This window comes from Phaenicophaeus curvirostris, chromosome 3 (assembly GCF_032191515.1).
Source record: "Phaenicophaeus curvirostris isolate KB17595 chromosome 3, BPBGC_Pcur_1.0, whole genome shotgun sequence".
Classification (NCBI taxonomy): domain Eukaryota; kingdom Metazoa; phylum Chordata; class Aves; order Cuculiformes; family Cuculidae; genus Phaenicophaeus; species Phaenicophaeus curvirostris.
In genome coordinates this window covers 13,492,278-13,514,104 of record NC_091394.1, presented here as the reverse complement: position 1 = coordinate 13,514,104, position 21,827 = coordinate 13,492,278, and the positions used below count along the sequence as shown (strand labels likewise).

Sequence of the window (21,827 nt, the reverse complement as noted above, 5' to 3'; positions counted from 1 at the left end):
TATTGGAATAACTTTTGTGAAGTTATGCTGGCATGATGTTTGGTCAAAGCAAATAAGATTCAGGCTGTGAGTTTCCTCCCTGGGTCGTGAGGTCCGTCGTATATGTAGAAGCAAATGGAGATGGTGTTTGCTTTGTGGTTGTGCCCAAACGCTTTGCTGGGACTGAGGCAGAATTTCTGGACATGGGAGCACAAGGCTCTTTCTAGGCAGATCATCACCTCCCCTAAGGGTGAGAGTTGGTCCGTTATACCCTTAATGGAGCACTATTCTTACTCTTGAATGAGATGGCAGGGTTTTTTTTAATTTGTACTAATGTTCTTCCTGGAGATCAGATTTGCAGGCTCATCACTTCCCAGGAGAAGGGGAGGAAAGTTACAGTTTTACTCTGGTTCCTAGCATGGTGTTACTGACAAGACCTCCCTCGGAGCAAGCTTGCTGCTTCACACATCACAAAGCTTGCCGCCGTGTTATGTGCCAAGTTGTGGATGCTGAAGAAGAAGGATTTCATTTCTCTGAATGTCTCTCCTCCTTCGGCTGTTACTTTTTTGTATTACCTGGTCATCTTCTGAGTCTGATGCCAAGTAGCCAGCAGTTTCCAGAGGTGGCTACTGCCTGTCAGCACCTGTGCTGGCTGTTGATGGATGGACCAGTGGCAGGCAGTCAAGCAGCCCAGGTGCTGCGTGCGCAGGCTCTCACCCTTCCCTCCCTTTGAGGGTCAAGTCAGCTGTACTTTGACATTAAACTCCCAGCTGGAAAGATCTCTTCTGTGTTTTCCTATGAATAACAAGGAAAAGGAGGAGAGAGATGCTTTGCAGACTGCAGCTGTATCTGCCCTTTCCCTTTCAAGAGAACAAGGGATCTGTTTTCAGGGTGACTGTACTTTTGGGCATTTAATGTGATACCTTATCAGAGGTGGCTGTGATGCATGTCAACATTTGCCCTTTCCATGCTTGCTTCTTGTTGGACAGTGAAATTGTGACTTTCACCTACCAATTCTGCCTCCGTTACATGATATCACAGGTAGTGTTACAGCAGCGCAACTACATCCCAGTGACTTCATATCTCTTGAGAGCTTGTATCACTGGTTTTGTGTGCTTGCGTGTGCACGACGAAGTTGCTTTTCACTTTTCTCTCTTACCTTGTTGACAGGATGTTAAGAGTGTATTACAGCCTTAGTAGTTCTTACCAAGGATAGTTTATTTTTCTCTAGGAAAACAGTAGCATGGTTCAGATGAAGAACCTGACTTCCCATCCACCCATCCTTTCTTTTCATGAATTCATTTGTGTTAAGTAGAATCAAAATTATGCAGGGAAACTTACATTTACTTTTGTCAACCTCTAATTTCTGAATAAAAGTAGCTGTTGCAGCTGGAGTGTTTGCTTGCAGATACATGTTTGCCATTTTGGAACACCATATCTGATTTGGGCTTTTGAGTATTTCTATGTTACAAGGAAGTGCCTGGCTTCTTTCCCCTGAACCAGAGACTCCTGAGGCCCTGTCTCTTTGCTGATAAAGTGGGAAACTTGCTTGTGGCTTTCAGGAGTTTAAATTGGACTGAACAAAATGCATGCCTGGGAACAAGGCAATGCTCATGTTCTTTCATTAATTACTCAAATGTCTTGTCAGTGACTGGTTCAGTGTTTCCTTTTTGATGTAATTAGTATTACGTTTCTAAGGCTTTGACAGTCTTGATTAAATACAAGAAAATTTATTGGAAAAATTAGTTCTCCTGAAGGCAGGTGTTTCTTTTCCATTTTGATTTGGAAGACTTCCATTAAAGACTTCATAGTGAATAGCCCAGTTTTCTCAGTTTATTGTCCCATGCTGTCTTGAATTAGGTAGCTGCCTGGTACATTGGCTGTTCTGAATTGCACAGGTAGGAAGCCTGTGGTGTGCTACTTAGATTTGCAGAGAAAGAATGAACAACTCTGGGCTCTTGCAGAACAAATATTGGTTACTTAGACATTCAATTCTCTGCTTCCAGTACTAACAGCTTCCAGCCTGGATTTTTTTCTTTTTTTCTTTTTTTTTTTTTTATTGCCACCTTTCTTTAAGTATACTTTCTCTGATTATCTCCTGGAACCTGTTACAAGGTCCCTTTAAGCATCTGAATTGCATGTGTCATGTGACTAGTGTGCCTAGTGACTGACATGCAGTGAGTCTATGAGCAGGATCTGTGGGCACCTTCCTTTGTAACATTTGAGATAAAAGTTTAAAAACCTAATAATGATCTACCCAACCTTGCAGCATGAATTTTCAAATTTGGAAAAATAAATAGGTAACAATTTAGTTGGAAAAGATTCCAAGCATCCTCTAGAGGTAGCTATTTGTAGGGAAGGTACATGTACATTGTCTTGCTATTGTGCTTTAATGAAATACAGACTTGCAGGCACATATGGCCAACAGGTATAGTGCAAGTAAGTGCAGAGCTAATTTATATTGTCTTGTATGACCAAAAGAAACTATAAAGGTGATTGCTTTATTTTGTAGAGAATTACTTTCCAGAATATTTAGGTTATTCCCAGTGGATAACTTCTGAAAGGTTTTAATCTTCCCTCTTAAAAAGAGTGGGCAAGCATGAAGTGAAGCACAAATGGACTACAGAACAAAAGGGCTTTGCTGGATCAGATGAAAAGTCCATCTAGGCCAGTTCCCCATCCCCTCACTTCTTTCTTCAACAGATACTAACAGTTGCTGAATTGAAGAATGTAAGTAGAGTGCAAGTATTCCACCAGAATGCTATCCAGCCTCTGGTGGTTTTGTGCTTCAGGGACTTTGAGGTGGTGTATTTACAGCTGGTAATCCTCTGTGGATTCTCCCTCCAGGAACATGCCCAGCTGCTCTTCATGAACCTTTCAAATTTGTAGCCTATAGAAAATATCACAGGTGTGAGTTCCAACAGTTCAACTGTGCTCTGGGTGAGGGACCAGCTCTTTTGGTTATTTTGGTCTTGAAACTTTAATTTGATAACCTGTAGCTGTATTGGAAAAGAATTTTTTTATTCATCTTTAGCTTTCTATGGAAGGCTCAATAGCTGTTTCTTTCTGTTCCCCTCCTACTCTCTCCCTAGATCATCTCTTTACAGGGGGGAAATCACTGTAAAGGATTTAGGAATGACCTGGGTGGCTATTCCACCACTGGAAGCTGGGATGTCTTCACTGCATAATGCTTCTTTAAAACACTTCAATAATTATTTGCCACTAATAAACCTTGTCACATTTCTTTCTGTCTTTTCCAGTTCCGCTATGTACGGCCTCTAATGTACCCACTGTTGAAAATGAGGGTAGACAGTGTCTTTGGAGAGTGTTTTAATGATGGTTTCTGCTTTGTTTTCTACTTCTTTAAAAAAAAAAATTGCCATGATAATTTAGCTCTGTTAAAAAACAGAGTTGCTACACAACTGGTATTACCCAAGCACCTTCTGAGTGATAAAATTCAAATTAATGCCATAATTATAGGGAAAATTTGGGCAAAACCAGTTTTTAACACTTCTTTGCACTGAATTTCATCTGTTACTTTTATCATCCAGTCAGTTGGTATTGGATGCTCCTTTGTTAGTTCTTCACAGCTGAAATTGCTGCTTTGGATAGTTAAGGATTAGCAAACTTTACTCCCTTTCCATGTACCGTCTTTGTTGATGTTCTTTATGATTGTAATCATCACGGGCCCACACACTAGTTTAGTTAGTTAGACTATGAATTATGATTTTTTAAGTATAAACTGGATATAATTTTAGCTCTGGACTTCCTGAGAGGTCAGTGAAGGCATGTTTTTGCCCTAATACATCTATTCTGATGTGAAAACAAAGGTATAGCCTGATGGGTGCATGTTGAGGTGTATTGAAGGAACCAGAGCTAACTGTTAAGTTCATTGTGCAAGGATGGCCTTATCTTAACTTGAATGTGATTAGTCACCACACATCTGTTTTCCATTCTAATCAAAATGTAACTTATACCTCTTTCTGCTTGTTCATCATCACTGTTTTTTCATGGATCCATAACAGACTCAAGAAAAAAAGTTCAGTGTATTTGACTGAAATTTGAGATATTTTTTCTCTCTCTCACTAAAACTACTTGAGCATGACCAGTAATTTTTAATTAATATTATTTAGTAAGAATAATGACTATAATTTGGCAGAAAAGAGGTCTTTGCTATATGAGTTCATTACTGTATCAGAAATTACACCACTACTCTGTTCCTACGCTTTCTCCTCCTGTTGTTTAACTGCTGCAGGTGCAGCACTTGATTTTCCCTTCTTCTTCATGGTGGTAAATTCATATGGCCTAAATGCAAGAATTTTCCACAGACGTTTGCTAAAGTTTTCTGTATCTGGAAAGCTCCAGCAATTCTATGAGCTTTTTAGTGACTTTTAATAATTAGGTTTTTAAGAAGGGTCAGGGTGGTGCCCAAACCACTACTGTCATGCCTTGTGCGCATATGAAGAACAAAATGAAATACAGTGATAGATTTTCACCTCGTGGTCAGTTTAGTGATTTGGGGGTGCGAGAGGACCCTGTGTGTGTTGAGGATTAGCCAAATTCAGCATACAGTTTCCAAGAGGAATGCGCCAGTGTTTGGTCCTGCCTCATTTCTCTATGCACTCAGTCACACAGTTTCCTCTGCTAGGCTGTGCTTCTCGCTGAATCACTGGGGTCCTGCTATTAGCCACAGTCTGTGTCCTGGCACAGGAGGGAGGGAGGTGGACTTTATGCACAGATAACCTGAGTCATTCGATGTTCAGGCCAGCCATCGCCTCCTGCAGCTACATCACTGGCCCAGCAGTGGAGACAAGAAGATGCAGCCTGAGAAATTGGCAGCAACAGGACTTCTCCTGCAAGAGAAAGCTCATCTCGTGGTTGCAGCCATAGCTCATCCACAGCTTTGGATAGTGTGGGGAGTGGAAATGGGGCTGTTATAATGGAGGTACACCATTCTTGCTACTGGTGTGTATGGAGAGGTTGGGTCCATCCCTGTACCTCTCCCTTCCTCTGGCTTTGATTTTGGCTAGAATCGGCTTTGTTTGTTGCTTTTTGAAATACACAACCAATTTGTTCCTCTCAGACGACATAGAAGACATTAATAACTAATTTCTGGATTTTTATATGTACTTAAAATCATGGAGTTATAGAATTGTTTGGCTTGGAAGGGACCTTTAGAGATCATCTAGTCCAGCCCCCCTGATATGGGCAGAGATATCTTTCGCTAGATCAGGTTGCTCAAAGCCCCATCCAACAGGACCATGAACGTTTCCAAGATGATGCATTGGAAGTGATGACTTGATGTGTCAAGAGCTTAATCATACTGTCTGGAGAGATTTTGTGTGGACTTCAAAGGTGTTTGTGGTTAGGTAGGACCACACTTTTATGAGGGTTTGTTGATCTCACCATTGGATTACGCAAGAAGAGAGACTTCTGGAGATGCCAGAGCCTTTTGATCAAAACTGGAACGTGATATACTTTGTCCATATAAAATGGAAGAAGTGAAAATGGAAGGCACATCTTCTCTACCATTGTCTGAGGACAATCTGCTTTGCATAAAATTCTTACTTGCGGATCTGTGTCCCAACTGTCGGCAGTGTTGCCACCAGTGCAGTGCTTGGTTATCCTGGATTTTGCTGGCTTAGGCTGAAAAATGAGTCAACTGTTTCTAAGCAGTCCTGAAATGAGCAGTACAAAACCACAGAAATTCTTCTCTCCTTTTTGTAAAAAGAAATATTTTTTTAAAGAAAAAGTGTACTAGCACTAAAAAGATATTTTATACACTCCTCAATTTTAACCACAAAAGATGAGTTTCCTATCTTAAATTATAGTATTTTTCATGTTGATGCTAAACTTCTGAGGATTAAGAAAAAGCAATCTACATCACCTGTGGAAGCTGGATGTATGTCATACAAACTAGTAAAAATGTTATTTTTTTCCTTGTCTTGCTTGATCTAACACATTTAGAATGTCTTGATATCTTTGTCCTCCTATTATTTACACTTTCTCAACAAGTTTTTCCCAACTTTCCAGCTGGGAAGAGTTGCATTAATTTTTGTTAAAGCTCTGGTTGTTTAGCTCGACTGAAAACCAGTCCCTTCATTTGTCAAATGTTCATAGTATTAAGATGAACTTTTTTTCTTTTCTGCTTTGCAGTGTCTTACAGCTAAGCCCTTCAGTCACTGGTGCTTCTTCACCAGCAGGAAACTTGCTGATGACTTCAGTTTTATTACTTAGTAACTTGGTAATTGTGAATTACCATTTGAAGTTAGTTGAAAATCCTAAAGGCCCCCAGTCTGTTTTCATATGTAAATCCATCCCACAAAAGCCCAGAAAAGTATGAGTATGGTGAGGGCAATTACTAGTGAGCGGGGAGGTCAGCTGATGGAACCTTTATGCAGAGGAGATCAATTTACCATAGAAACACACAAAAAAGTATCTGCAAATCTGCTACGTATATCAGAATGTAAAACTACTTGGAGAGGTATTAGGTTTGCTTTCCACAAGAAAAAAAAAAGTAATTCCTACAGCTTTAGTTTTTATGCACATAGGTGTTTATGGTTGTTGATTTGAAAACTCATGAATATTTTCAAAACTATGTGCTATAAAGAAATGCTCTGGGAAATGAGTGGTACTTTGGACTGGTCTGTATTTAAGTTAGTTTACTATATCACATGTAGTAAAAATTACTTTAGACGAGTATTTCTTTTCTGATAAGTCCCTATGCAGGGATTTAAGACTGGAAAGGGCATCCTCTGAGAGTAGTCCTCTGCTATCCTGCATTACGTAATCTCCTCTATAAAGTTGCTACCTAATATACATGAACATAGCAATAACCACTTTTTTGTTTTCAATCACATGTTTGTATTGCTAGGTTCACCCTGTAGATCCTGGATAAAATTGAATTTCTGTTGGCCATGCAGCCTGAGATTTAATTACTGCTGACCTCATTTGGCATCCCAAATTTGGAAACAGCTATGTGTGCTGAATCAGATCTTCAGCCTGTGCAAAGTAATTCCCTTGTAAGTCAACTGAGAAGCTGGTACAGCCTGTATGTAATTTCTATCACTTATACCGAGCTTTGTTGTTGCTTTATAGATTCTGAGTTCAAAGCAGCAAGGAGATTTCAAGGTAAAATCTCGTGGTGATACAAAATCAATACAAACACACTTGGGTTAGGGAACAACAGCTGAAGAATAATTAAGGTCTTGCACTCAAATTTCAGATGAGGTATTTCTATTCTGCAGCCCTTTTCCTTAACGGACTCAGTAAATTGTATTATGTTGAACATATTCTCACTGCATTGATTTTAAACAGCAGATTATTGTATGTAGCATGCGGTCACTGAATATTGACAGCTTATAAACATGTAGACGAACTTCTGGAGCGGTAGAAAGGGATTGCAACTCTGCAGTCAAGTCTTGAATTTCTGAATCTGAGCAATTTCTCTTAAGCAGATTGTGATGAGTATTGCTGCTGGATGTTGGTGTGTTGCATACCCTGCAGGTTTCCAAAGGAGCAGCTGTGAAGGCAGTTAAATTCAGTGAAGACTTTCATTGGTATTACAGTAGAGTATTTGGCACTGACAATGAAATATGAGGTTATAGAAATACTCTTGAGGCTACTAAGCTAAATCAATGCGCAAAAAATACCACCAACCAATGCTCCCCTCCCCCTGCCTCCCTGCCAAATCCCTAATGGAATGCCCCTGCTTCTGAGGATGAGAATTGTGTAAGAGGGTGATATATACATTAGAGTGGTCTTGGTCACTGTCATATCTAAAATGAACACTTGGATTTCCTCATTGCACTAAGAAAACATGATGGTGTCAATGGGGGGAGGTGCTGTAAATGGATACCTGGGTTGAAATGAAGCTGAGTTAATTCAATACAGACTCACGCCTAGAGGACAGGTCAGTTGAGCAGAGGTAAAGTACTGCTGTAACAGATGGGCAACTGCTTGGGAAAGAGATTGAAATAGAGTAAGGTAATTAGGGCAGGAGACAAATGTATTGTATGACCCACATACCTGGCTAGGGCTAGAATCAGCAGTTATCTTCCTGGAGGTCTTTGGCTGTGACACCAAAAGGAAAAAGTATAAAAGTAAAAACAAAGCTGCATTTCTATCATGATTTCTTTAATGCAGTTACATGGAAGGTACTTTCCACACACTTGAAAAGGATAATCCCTGCTTCAAAGCATTCGTTTTGTGACTACAGAAACACAGACAAGAAGTTAGGGGAAGGGAAGCTAAATTAGGGAAGTAGTAATTTACATGCCTAATTACACATCCAGAAAAGATTTGAAACAGTCAAGGTTAAGAGTTAAACCCTTAAAAATTAAGAAAAAAAAAAAAGTCATTACAATAGACTTAAAAACTTTTATTTGTGTATTTCTTTTCTTGGCCATGCATGCTGTAAAAGCGGGAAAGGCTGAATGGGGACACCTGCATATGGAGTTCAGCACCTGCTACTTCAAGTCCTGTGTGCACGTGATGCTGGGTGTGAAGGACCCATGAAATATGTACCCTGGGCCACAACACACTTGTCACCATACTGCAGGCAATTGGATGGTAGCAGTGACGTACTGAAAGATATAATTACAGCCTAGGAGCAATGATGGATAGTGCAATTCCCATTAGATGTTCCTTAATTAAATATGGCATAGAAGTGTTAGGGAAGTTTTGTGTTCAGCTTGCAAGGCTTTGTGAAAAGAATTGACAAATTCTGCTTTGTGCAGCACTTCTGGGAAGTCTTAGGTGAATCTGTAGTGTGGGCTCCTTGGCATTGCTGATACTGCCCTAATGGGTAGTATCAGGGAACAGGGGAAGGTTGAGATCCTCTGCAGGAGCTCATGTTTTGTCAGTGGTTTGCTCAGTTATTTGCTGATATCAGAAGCATGTTGACATCGACAAACTCGGATTTAATTTCAGGTACTGAAGGGATAGAAGCCACAAGATTCTCTGTAATGGTAGCTAGATTTTATAGCTACTGGTAGAGGAGACAAGGGACAAAGCAATGTTTGTCTGTTCCAGGAATGAAACATATTTTCCCTTCTTGTCTTTCCTCTATTCCCTCTTTGCCTCCAGGGGGGAGAAAAGAGGGGAGAGAGAGCAGACTAGATGGCTAAAGTTTGGCTAAAAAAAAACAAGCAAAGAAGAATAGAGTCTTACAATAACAAGTGTTAGGTGACGAGAGGCAAAGCTACCAGACTGACTTGTAGCTACGCTACTGGCATTCTTCTGGGCCAGAAATGTCCCTCCAAGGTTGCTGAGGATGGCTGACAAAACAGCTGCTTCTTCAATCAGCATGTAGGTCTAGGAAGAAAATTCTTATTTAATAACAATGAAACAAATGTAATTTGAACTGTCTTACATTTCTGTTACTGAAACAAAGTTGATTGGTGCACTGCACCATTGAACTTCCCTCTCCCTCTTTATCTTCAGAACAGTAATTACTCAGTGGGATAATTATATCTTTTGGTAGAAAGGCTATGGAAGCAAAGTTTGAGCTTTGCATTGGAGCTATTTTTCAGAGTTGCTTTCAAGACCATATTCTTCTGTTTGAGTATTTTTTGGAAAGGAGGTTAATGCCAAGGGCTTCTTGTGGAGATACACCATCTGTGACTGCCAGTACCTCCAGCAGGCAATTTATTGTAGGAAAAGTGCTACGTTAAAATCCAGATACCTCAGTTGCCAAATAGTGGATCGTAGACTATAGTGTTCCTATTTGCAGCTTTACATGGGTGTTGTGTGCCATTTCAGAAGTCCTTTCAAGTTAACCTTGTTTATTACTTTTCCTCCTTGATTTCCTGTTGATTCCCCACTGTTACAGTTAAAACCTAAAGAAATGTACAACTCTTTCTTCCCTGCACTGATACCCATAAATGGCAGTCAAAATATTCTACAATGCAATTACATTTTTTTAAGGAAATAAACTCTCTACTGTGTAACAAATCAGCCAGGAGTGGAGATATATTTAAAATATCATCTTGTTTCTTCATGCCCTTTCCTTGACTTGGTTAAGACATTGGGAAAGTAAGAGGATTTATTGTTGCTTGAAATAAAAAGAATGAAATTGTGTGATCCTAAAATTAAATGTAGGTAGATGATATTGTTAAGGATTTTGCAATCTAAATTTGACCTAATTGTATTATTTTCTCTCTTTTTCATACAATAATTTTATGTATGCAGGTATTTGTAACTTGCTTATTGTTTAGGTGTCTGATTCTTTAGGAAAAAATGTATCTGTTTAGCTTTTTCCCCTTTATAGGAGATGTAGACCACAGTGTGTGGTGTATGGATCTATTCCCTTTTTACTTCTTCAATTTAGATACCTTATGGAGCCTTTCAAAGAACTGGTTTCTGTAGAAATCATACATAAGAGTCTGGGAAGAAATGCAAAAAACTACACTGCAATCTGATGGTTACAGGCATTTCAAGGCCCATTTACTTCTCCACAGCTTAATTTTCACTGTTAAGGCCAACTTCTTATGGCTGTCCTGCCGTTCCTGTGTTCTGCAGCCCCCTTTGGGCTGGCTCCTTGCTTCTGCTATAGGCTGTGTTTCTGTGGAAAATATCCTGGAACAGAATCATAGAATCACCAGCTTGGAAGAGACCCACCGGATCATCGAGTCCAACTATTCCTATCAACCACTAAACCATGCCCCTTAGCACCTCGTCCACCCGTGCCTTAAACACCTCCAGGGAAGGTGACTCAACCACCTCCCTGGGCAGCCTGTTCCAGTGCCCAGTGACCCTTTCTGTGAAAAATTTTTTCCTAATGTCCAGCCTAAACCTCCCCTGGTGGAGCAAACATCCTCCAGAGGCTCGGGTCAGTAAAGACTGTAGATCTGTGCTGAAGCTTTGAAACGTTACTGTGACCAGACTGGCAACGCATCTGAGGTTGCTGAACCGTGCTTGTGACTGTATGGTATGCAAGCGTGTGAGCTGCTGTGTGCTGAGCTACCCGTTACTCCTCTTTGCGTGAGTTCTTACCTCAGAGGCAGTGTGTGTTGCATCACATTAGTAAGTGTCATTTCGGACCACCTTGGCAGCACAGGAATGCATACAGTCAGTCTGGCTGGCACACAGGTTTCTGCTGTTGCCTCCAAGTAGTTTTCTTTCCTTGCTCATGTTATTTCTGTCTTAACAAGTTGAAGAAAAACAAATAAAAACATACTCCACAAGTCAGGGGATCCCTAAGCTCTATTTATAAAAGCTGCTTACTCAACTTGACATTACACAGAGGCGTCTGCATAGTGAAACTGTTACGCTATACACACTTCAAAAACAGTATTATAATTTTAGTTCCTTTGGCTGTTGGATACAATGACATTGTGGATCATGTTTTGGGAATCAGATATCAAATAGTCATTGAAGTAGCATTTTTGTTAATCCACCTACAGGAGGGGTTGTGGCATTTAAAACATGGTCACCTATTCCTATGGGTATGTGAATGCAAATGCACACAGTTGTGTGTACATCTTATGTTCAGCAGTGCAAGGTGGTTCAGTGTTATAGGGAGTATTGTTCTCCTGTTTGTAGAAGGGGGCAACAATGAAAGAAGCCAACAAGCGAGGATATCAGTTAAATCTTGTTATTGAAGGAGGAATGGTCCTTGCCTCCTTTGTCATTCTCTGGAAGATGGGAGCACTTGAGCTGTTTCTGTTGAGCTGAACAATCAAGATTAAGTTCAGCTCCTTGAGGTGTTCTAGAAGTAGTAAGGCAGTGATAGTTGTGTTTTACGCTGTTTGTTTTTTTAAAAAAAAAAAGAATTCTTAATGTATTAATTACAAAAGATTTTTTTACTGTAAGAGAACTTGATAACTAAAAGTAAGGAGTTGGTAACTATGAACTATGTTAAAATTTACATCAGTACATTTCAATTCTGATTACCTTGTACGTTGTTTTTTCTAAAATCTGTTAGTTCTTTTGTGTCACGATTTTGACAAATTTTATGAAAGGTCATTAGACCCTTAGCCAGGTGAAGGGTTGTCTCCATTTTCTGAAATAGTTCTTTTTTTTTTTTTTTTTTAATAGCCAGAGAACTTCTTGCTCCTTTGTATTAATGAGCTTCTGAGTTCGGAGTGGCTAAGTACTGGTGTGCCACAGCAATGCAACAACTCTGTAAAAATTTAACACGTCATTTTTCTGAAACATTGAGGCTTTTTTTTTTTTTCTGTCAATGCCACACATCAGGCATCCTAGTTACCTGCTATTTATATTACTGTAATTCAGGAGAGTCCTGTTACAGCTAAATTGCTTTGTCCTTTACTAGCTTTTCAGAAAACATATCCTGGCTTAGAGCGAGCAGAAATAAATGGTCAAATTAATATGGTGTTTTCCCCTTTGAACTCCTTTTGCTTTCCTAGGATTTGGGTAGCAAATGTAGGTTATCAGATTGGGTTCATTGTTGAAGCATTTAGCTGGGTATTAATAGGCTGATCTGTCTCTCAAAGGAAATCATATCCCTTCTCTTTTGTAAGTGGAAACAGGTTCAGATAGAGCAAAGTGCAATTACAGTTAAAGTTGTATGCAGCACTGATGTTGTCTTACGTCTTCATTTACAATGGATTTGTTCTTTGTGATTGCTCACAAGCTTATATGTAGAAGAGCTTCCATGAGGGTTAACAGGTTGTACAGGTGGGTTTGCATACAAAAGGGAGTTGTTTTCTTCCTTGTTATTAATAGTCACTGAGACCTGCCAGGTGCAACTGCTCTCCAAGCTCAAAAGGATATGGATGTGACAAAAGAGCTTGTACTTAGCAATTTTATCTAAAGGAATTGGGTAAAAGATAGAACAAGATCTTAAAAAACAACAACGTTTTTCCTTGCCTCGCTGAGCTGAAGTCAGGATGGCCCTTTGGTGTCCCAGTGCCCCATTTTCAGGAGCAGAGCCCTCCTCAAACATAAGTTTTGAATGTCAGATCTCCCTTCAAGTCAGAGACCTTCAAGTGTTGCCAACAATGGTTGAAAACAGGCTGTGCAGCAGCTATTGGAAATTGCAGGGACAGGCTGTTCCTTAAATCTCAGCCTGCCCTATAGCTCGGGCACTCTGGGTGCTTGTGATGCATAGGCTGAAATCTGCCCATGGTGGTCAGGTGGGATCAGCAAGTCTGGAAGGCTTTTTCCAGGTACTAGACAGGGACAATTCTTCTCTTCCAGCGCACAGCAAGGTTAGCTACAGGGGGAAGGACCTGCTGCAGGTGGGCTGGTGAGAGCTTGGCTGCCAGCACAATCTGACCAGTCACAGGAAACATACATGGGCAGCCCTCAAGAACAGGAGTTTTGTATGTTGTTCTCTTTTCCTTAAGTCAATATTTTGGGCTGTGCCCTTCAGTTGTTTATTTTCGTATTGAAATTTTGAGAATATTTTTTTCCTGTATAGCATTACACTTAGCTACATTACCTATTCCATAATATATATATTTTCTTTTTTGTCTTTATGTTGTTAAGTAAGCAGAAAATTTAGCCTCCTGGTGTGTATGTAAAACTTAACTGTATGTGAAACACAGTTGGTGTCTCCTCTCTTGAAAATCCAGTCCTCTCAAAGGAAGGGGAACATCTAAATCCCGTGTTCTTATTGTCTTTAGATGTACTGTGTCACTTTGTTTAAGAAATAGCTCCTGCAGCTATAACTTCATGTCCGAGCCAGGCATTGAGGGTGCAAAGCTAACAGAGATCTTGTTGGTGTTGCTTGAAAGTTAGGTTTACGCTTCTCATCTCCTTTACTGGAGAAAAGTATACATTAAAAAAAAAAAAAAATGCTAGTGCGATTTTTCTTGCTTGTTTCATTTGAGCACTGCTAGTTAATAAATATTTGTTTTGCTGCTGGCATGGATTGGGAAGCTCCAAATGCCCCATGAAATGGAAAGGAGATACTCATGGAAAGGAGATACTCATGGTTTGGTCTGAAATCAATCCTTTCTGCATTTTTTTTTTTTGGTGCTGCTTCAAGGCTGTGTTCTGCTATGCTGCCACAGCCTGGCCTGGGGTAAAGACAGCTGCTGCTGGTGGAGTTATGGTTTTCAGAAGCTTTGTGTACCTTTGTGTATTCTTTCAAAATAAATAAAATAAAATCAGAATCTCCTTTGGAAAATACGTGGTGATTTGTATAAGAAAGCAAGTGTGGTGGTAGTATCTAGCCTTTCCCCAATCCACTCTCCCCCCCTCCAAATAGAAGCGATCCTTAATTTGCAAGATTTGCACATTTGGTTTTGCTTTTTAAAATGGATAGTTTTTGTTCTGAGAATGCTGTGTTTGGGTGGGTTGAGAGGACAGTTGCAGTCTGTCACGGTACGTGTTTCAGGTGTGGGTGTCAGTCCTCATGTAGCGCCACAGGCTCGCCAGGAACTTTTTGGTAGTGTGAGTCCATCTATAGAGTTGTTGTGTAACAGGAGGCTTGGCCAAGAGTTCCTTGTGTTTCCAATGTAGTTTTCCTCAGAAAGTGGGTTCAGGGCTTTTTTCTTTTCTGCTTTAGACTTAAAAAATTGAGAGGGCCTGGACATATATTTTTAGACTTGGAATACACAGTTACAATTTTTCCTCAAGGGATCCAAAATGGGGCTGAGAAACTGCTGGAACTTAGAAATTGCTATGAATGTGCAGGAGATAATTCAGCTGATAAAATAATAGTTACTTTTGAGTGGGGGACAAATATTCTAGGTTGAATATTTTTTGTTCTATTTTCCCCACTGAATATAATGGATAGCTGGAAGTACACAAGGACAGTAGAATTCCTAAAGGAATGTAGAGACAACTAAGACAATGACCGAGATGAGAATTTGTACTTTTTTTTTTTCTTCTTTTTTAAATTGCTCATCCCAATGCTCTGACTTACAAGGCACACCATCAGTTTTTGCTGGGAATACAAAGGTAGCAGAAGATAGATTTTTTTTTTTTTTTTTTTTAGCTTCAGGCCAGTTGTGTCTGGTGGAAAACCTCTGGTTTGAAAAGTGCTGAGAATTTCTTCCCTCTTTCAGTTCAAGGTAAAGGAACTCCACTTGGTCAGGTGTTTATTTGTGTAAATTTTATGCAACGCTGCCCATCCGGTGAAGATTTTACTAGGCATTGCTGTCATTTTTTACTTTGAATTGAATACCTGATATAATATAAGCAGCAAGTCCTGCACTCAATTTCAGGTTATAGGTATTCATTATATGCAGTCATATATTTGAAGATGCCCCGTCTTGTGTGGAGTTTTTAATGAATGTTGTTTACTTCATGTATTCCTCAGCTGGCAACTGAGAATGGTCTAGTGAAGGGCTGAAGCATACACTGCCAAGTATTTAATTTCTTGAATACAAAAGAAAAGTTAATGAAAGCAGATAGTTACCTTGCTTACTGCAAAGTATAGATTAGGTCTAATTGGAAACAGAGCCTGCTGGCTTTAAAATATCATTAATACTTTGAAGTGATACACTGTGACAGCTGTTTCCCTCAAAAGATTTTGCAACACCTCATTTCTGGATGTGAACTAATTCCATGAAAGTTGCTGCTTCTATGAAAATGCGACAGATGTGGGTTTTTTTCAGCATAAGGCGGGAAGAGGAGAAGACTTGGATCATGACCCTCATTCTTTGTTCCTGTGGTCAGAACTGCAAGATCATTACTGCTATCCTGAGTGAGCAGAAGCTTCAATTTGAAACTGTTACTGAATGCTGGAGTTTTGTCACAGAGGGGTGGTGCTGGCTGGTGTATATAACTGCTCTCAGTTATATACAGGGCAAAATTGGCCTTGTTGAGATATGATGTAGTAACTCTGATCTCTGATTCGGTCTCCCCTGGTTGCATGATGAGAAGCCGTAGGATTCTGAGCATGATCTGTGGGGATAGGTGTTGTCGCAGTGCTAGTGAGGTTCTGGAAAAAAACATTTTAAAGGTTTTATCTAGCTCAGTGTTTTCAACTTTTGTTGCTTAAACATCAATGAATTAGTGTTGCAGTACAGGCATTTTGATAACGTTTATTGCAGATAGTATTGTAACGGTTTTATCAACTGCTAATTTATACTATCAGAAACTATCGCACATTCATAAAATAGCAGGATTAGGATATTAGATTTTTTTTAATCTACATACAGCAGCAGAATTAGTTTTAACTTGTCATTTAACTGATATCAGAGGAGGCTCCTTGACGGATTCTGATTGTGTGAGTAGTTGGATTTATTCCAATACACTGCAGTATTAGGGTCATTTAAGAAGCAAGGTCATGATACTGTAAACTTTGGGGAAAACTCAAGCAAAGCTTGTCCTATTGTATTTTTAGATATATAGATACATTTTTGAGAGTATCTGGGGTGGAGGTTTTGTTTCTAGTATGAGTATGACATATCTGAAGATGTCCTATTTAAAATGCAGAAACTTTTTAGTCTAGACTCCTATGATTCATATATGAATCGCCAGCATTCAGATTCAAGTTATATGGAAATTAATGAGTAATTTGGTGTGATAGAATCAAATCTAGATGTAATTAGTGTTGAGGCTTCTAATTCTATACTATATGCAGTGTGATGTCTTCAAATTTTATGTAATTGGATCTTGAGGCTGTCTCACCGTATCATGGGTGTCACTCACAGCTGTATAGAAGACCAGTCACTGAGCTGGATTTTTATCTTTGTCCTTCGGAGTTGGAACATATTTGGTGTGTGGCTGGATCAGCATTTCTAGTTTAATTTATCTCCAAAGGGAGAATATGTTAGTATGCACCAAATCCATTCTGTAAAGGAAGCCACGGGATGGTTAGTAGGAATGAGTAGAGGACTTTTTTTCTTTTTTTTTCCCTCCTCAAAGCAGCTGCAGCTGCTATCAAAAGACAATTTAAGCTGTCAAGAATGGTGCCAGAAATTCAACAGATGGAAATGCTCTGCTGTAGTCTTCCAGCTAGCCCACGTTGTCTAACAGCATTGCTTATGCAACAAATAAATGCAGTTCAACAAAGTACTGCTACTGATGTCTTTCCTTCTGGGGGTATGGTAGAGATTTGCCATAGGCCAAACAATTTTCTGTTACTGCCTTAAGGATGGTACCATTGGCAGAGTGAAATGGAGAAGTGCTACTCATTCACGTTTCTGGCTACAGCAGGCTGCAGGCTCTTGGCCAAGTGGAGTTCCTTTACCTTTCAGTGCCAGGCTGTTATTTCCAGTGATTTGTGGCAGTGGGTTGTGTTTGCTGGTTAGGCAACATGACTGGAAATGCAAGTACATGTACTGGAGTGTTATTTCAGAACTGGGGTTTCCCACATGCTTAACTCCCTGTATAAAAGCAACCTAGGTATATATCAGCACCCGCCCTCTACAGGCATGTTAACATCAGCCAGCAGGTGTTGGGGAATTGAAAAAAAAAAACAACCCTGAGATCAGTTGTATTCTGCTTGGCTACTGAGTCATAAATGCAGGTTTATGGTATCAGAAAGAAGTCTGATGCTTTTAATTTCAAGCAACTGAGCTAGCAGTTGAGAAGAGTATTTTGAACTGGTTTATTCCATAATACTACAGCAATTTATTTTTCATAAGTGATCTTCAATGAATTTGATTATTTTGTTCTCAGATTAATTTTGACTCTGCTATAGAAGGTGGTTGAAATCAGTTTTAACTACCACAATTTTGTGAGGGGTTTTTTTTTTTTTCCTTGTGAGACATTTTTTAATTATTGAGCTTGGATCCTCTCAATCACTGTGTGTGGAGTTCAAATTATTAAACTGTGTTTTCTGACTGCTTCTGTGTCTATTTTTAGACTTAATTTTCTAGTCCACCATCTTAAAAGCCCATTTCTTTATGTTAGTTAAGCAATATGGTATTGCTTATGTGGGGGGTCAAGCATGTATCATATAGTAAGATTTCCTTGTTTGGTGCTTTTGGGTTAACACTGAAGAATAATGAATAAAGAGGAACCAAGTACTCACAGCTCTTTCTGATGAAAGCTGCAGTAAGAAGGTGTTTCTTGGGTTACAGTTGCTGGTGATGATCTGTTTATTTTTGTATAAAATTTTCATGTGAGGGAAGGGTATCAGTGGTGTCGTATTGACAGCTGTATGTGGTGGGATAAGTCTAGATGTTGCTCCTCTTGATTTCTTTTGATGGAGGCAAAGGCCGGTTTAGCCTATGTGTTTTTAAATGAAGTGTTTTTCTGAGTCTGCAGGTATAAAAGACCTTAAGAGGAATATTTCACTAGGCTGTAGCAACTTAAATGAGGTTTTGGCACTGCTGCTGTCTTGTAATAATGTATTGCTAATAGGTTGCTTTTGATTATTTGATGATTAAGCGCATAGTTGGTACTTCTGTGGAAAACCTGGAAGAAATTCGACTTTTTCAGTGTTTTCAAGTACTGCACTCTGTGTTTTAAGACTTCAACATGCCCTCAATTAATCTGAGTTTTGGAAGGTACCATACTGGCTTCTTTATAAGCTCTTAAGATCATTTACATTATTACTTTGCTTTTTGGTTTTTGGGTTTTTGGGGTGTTTTTTTGGTGCGTGGTGTTATTTGAAGAAGTAGTGAGGGAAGATGCTTGCCAAGGAAAAGAAGGAAGGATAAAGGAAAAAAGAATATGCTTTATATTTTTATATGCCTTTAAATATCAAGGGAACAAAGTAACAGAGTAGTGCTTTTGTCTTAATAATTTTTTATGTTGTGTCATTTTGATCAGTAAGATTATACACACTTCATTATGGCATGTGTTGCATTTAATATAATACCAAATGAGGAATAGCTCTTGCAGCTGCAGAACGCAGTTCAAAGGCTACTGAAGTTAGTTGGAGTCTCTCTGTTTGCTTCCCTGAGCATTGGATAGGACACTCCAAAATCAGCTTTCAGAAAGACTAAACCTGAAAAAGCTTTGAAATGCAAGAAGCTGCGTTTCTGAATCCTCTTAAGAAATTGTCAAGGAGACCATGCCATCAGAGACAGTCATTTCTGAACCTTTTGTCAGCAGTTGCTCAGATGAGACCTCTCATGGGACCAGAGCACACTTTGGATGCTCAGCTTAAAGCTTCAGGGTAGATTGGGTGTAAAATGTTCATAAGTCTGCTTGGGTCACAGGATCCAGGTGATTGATATTCTTTCTTTATCAAAAGTAGATAAAAAAAATCTTCAGACTCAGGGGTTCAGTGATTAAGGTGATTTTTAAATATGTTTTTAGGCTATAATTTATCTTGTTTAAACATAAAAAAGCGCCTGAATTTGTATACAATTTCTGAATTGGGGGAATCAAATCTTCAGGAAAGAATATTCTCTCTCCAGTGAAATACTTCCATTCAGAGTGTTGTGCTGTTAGTTTTAGCTACATTTTTGTCTTGCCTAAGGATACAAGTTATCTGTATGTAAAAGTTTGTGTCTTTGATTTCTATTTTTTGTTTGTGTAATAGTAAGCTTGCGTTCCCAACATATTCATTTTATGCCTAGATATTATTTTATATTAAATTGATAGGTTTATTTTATTTCATAATTAGCATATGAAATATGCTTTGCTAAGTTTATTAGTTCGTTGCCAATGAGGAATCAGACATATTATTACTGTTTGCAATGTTTGCTCCCTGAAGATGCTACAGACCCCAGAGCTAAAATCTGCACAGTGAATTTAAGCTTGATTTTCTTAACTGTTGTTTGCACACCCCTTTGAAATGGTCTGTGAACCGAAGTCTGAAAATTGACAGTGTAACATAGAAAACATGAGGAAGCCTATAACACAGATCTCTTGCAGTAAGATGCAAATACAAAGGAGTGTAACATAGTTGTGCCTATGCCTGGTGGTGCTGGATGAGGTAGAGCCTGTGTTGTGCAGCATAACGTGGAGATGTGCTTCAGATGCCTGCTGTGACGAAGTTTGGTTTCTATTTATGGCTGGCTATTGTATAGTCTGCATTCCTGCCCAAATCCCTCTGTTTCACTGGAGTGCTGCTCTTGGGTTGAAGTCATTAGAGAACTGCTTGAAGAGCTCGCTTGTGCATTCTCTGTATAATTTTAGCAGCCTGCTCTCAGGCTTAGTTATGCCAGGCATGGTATTGAAGAGCATTTATTATCTTTGGAAACCATTGACATGACAAAAACATATGGGCTGGAAATTGTTCTGTAAACTAGTGTTGTAAGCAGTTGAAGTCAGCCATAGATAAAAACGTCCTATGTGTTCTCTGAGTAGTCATTCCATTCATGAGTATTGTGAAGCTATAGTAAACTCAGAGGGCAAAATGAAAGAAAATGAAATCATACATTCCATTTTATTCTATTTCTATCATAATGTTTATCTATAAAGGACTAAATAAAATTGCAACAGTTTGTAGGTGGCAGCGCTGGAGTACTACTTGCTGCTTTTAATTCCTAATCCTCTGTTGAGCCTCACGTTTCAGAGATCCTTCCGTTTGCCCCAGACCTCAGGAAGGATGAGAAATATTGCTATTTGTGCTGAATCTTGTTTGAGTGCTGGCTACTAATGGTCATTTAATTTGACTGTGGAGCTGAAGTCACAGTGATATTAAAGGGAGGATAACTGAGATGTTTTTGCTAGTCAGAGAGAAGTGTCTTTAATTCTCAGGAAAAAAAAATCTTCTTAGGTGATTTTGAACTGAAAACATGACCTTTTTGGATGCCAGTGTAAAATTAGCACCAGTCAGATAAGGGTGGGGATTGAAATGTTAGGTCATGAGCATTATTTAATCAAGTAGCAGCAGGTTTTATTTCACATTTTAAGAGGTCTTTGAATTCCCAGCTTATTCTGATATTTAGTTTGATTTCTTTATTTGACAATAAATGTAAGCAGAATGTACAAAAATGGGGATGGGAGGGATATTTCTGTGGGTGGATGGATGGACTCATATTAAATACACATATAAATGTGTTAAAGACAAAGAGGAAGCCAGAATCTTGGAAAGATTAAAAATGTACTTCAGTGTAGTGTTGAAAGAAGAAGCTATTGTTAGAAATTACACTACCAAGTGGGATTTGAAAATGCCTTTCTTGCCAGAAGTAAGAACAAATTCCATCTTATTTTTATGATTTTATTTCAATAGAAAGGATTTCTTCCCATTCCTATGGCAATGATCACACTTCTGAACAGATTAGTCTCCCTTTTAAGTAAGGTCTTGGATGTATCACTAATGAAAGTTTCCATGTTCCAAATCCTTCTTAGAGAAATGCAGATGCTGTTTGTGATTTTATTTCAGTATGAGCTTGCGAGAGAAGGTTACAGTGAAGACACTTGGTCAGCAATAAAGTGTAGGATGTAGTTGGTGTTCATAGAGAAGGGAGATAATGAAATAAGATAATTTTAAGCCTGATCATGCATTCCAGTTTGCGTTACATTCTCCCTTTCAAAAACAGGATCAAGCTTGTGTCTTCAGAGCTTTCAGTATGGCAAGTAGTTTTACACAGGAGTTCTGAAATCTTTTGGATCACTTTTCATGAGTCAATTAGCTGGTAGAATACAGACTGCATGCTGAGGTGTAGTTTTTTATGTACCCTGAGTATCACTCCATCATTTGTCCTACATATGTAGCTTTCATAGTATTTTCACATACTTCTTGTTCTCTTCTTCTCGGTTTTGGCTCATATATAAATTAACAACAAAACTAAACCACCAACAACAAATGCCCAAAATAAACAACCAAACCAAACAAACCAAAAAACCCCAAACCAATTCACATTTGGGAAGTTTTGGTATACTCATGAGCAGTAAGTGTCAGGGGTAGGTGCATCACACCTGCCCAGGTGCGCAAGGCTGGAGATTTGTTGCTGCTGGCTTCCTTCAGTAATCCGTGCAGCAGTGGTTGTGTTAACAAGTAGAGAGAGAGTCTTTGCCCTCTTGTCTGCTGTGACAGCCAGGGGCCTGAGTTTCAAGTTTGTCTGTAAGTAGCCTGTGGG

General features: G+C 39.2%; 1 protein-coding gene across 11 annotated transcripts in view; it reads left to right on the top strand.

The window, feature by feature from the left end:
- FHOD3 (formin homology 2 domain containing 3) overlaps nucleotides 1-21,827 on the top strand; it is a 388,584-nt gene that overhangs the window by 64,465 nt on the left and 302,292 nt on the right. The gene's annotated exons all lie outside the window — the stretch shown is intronic.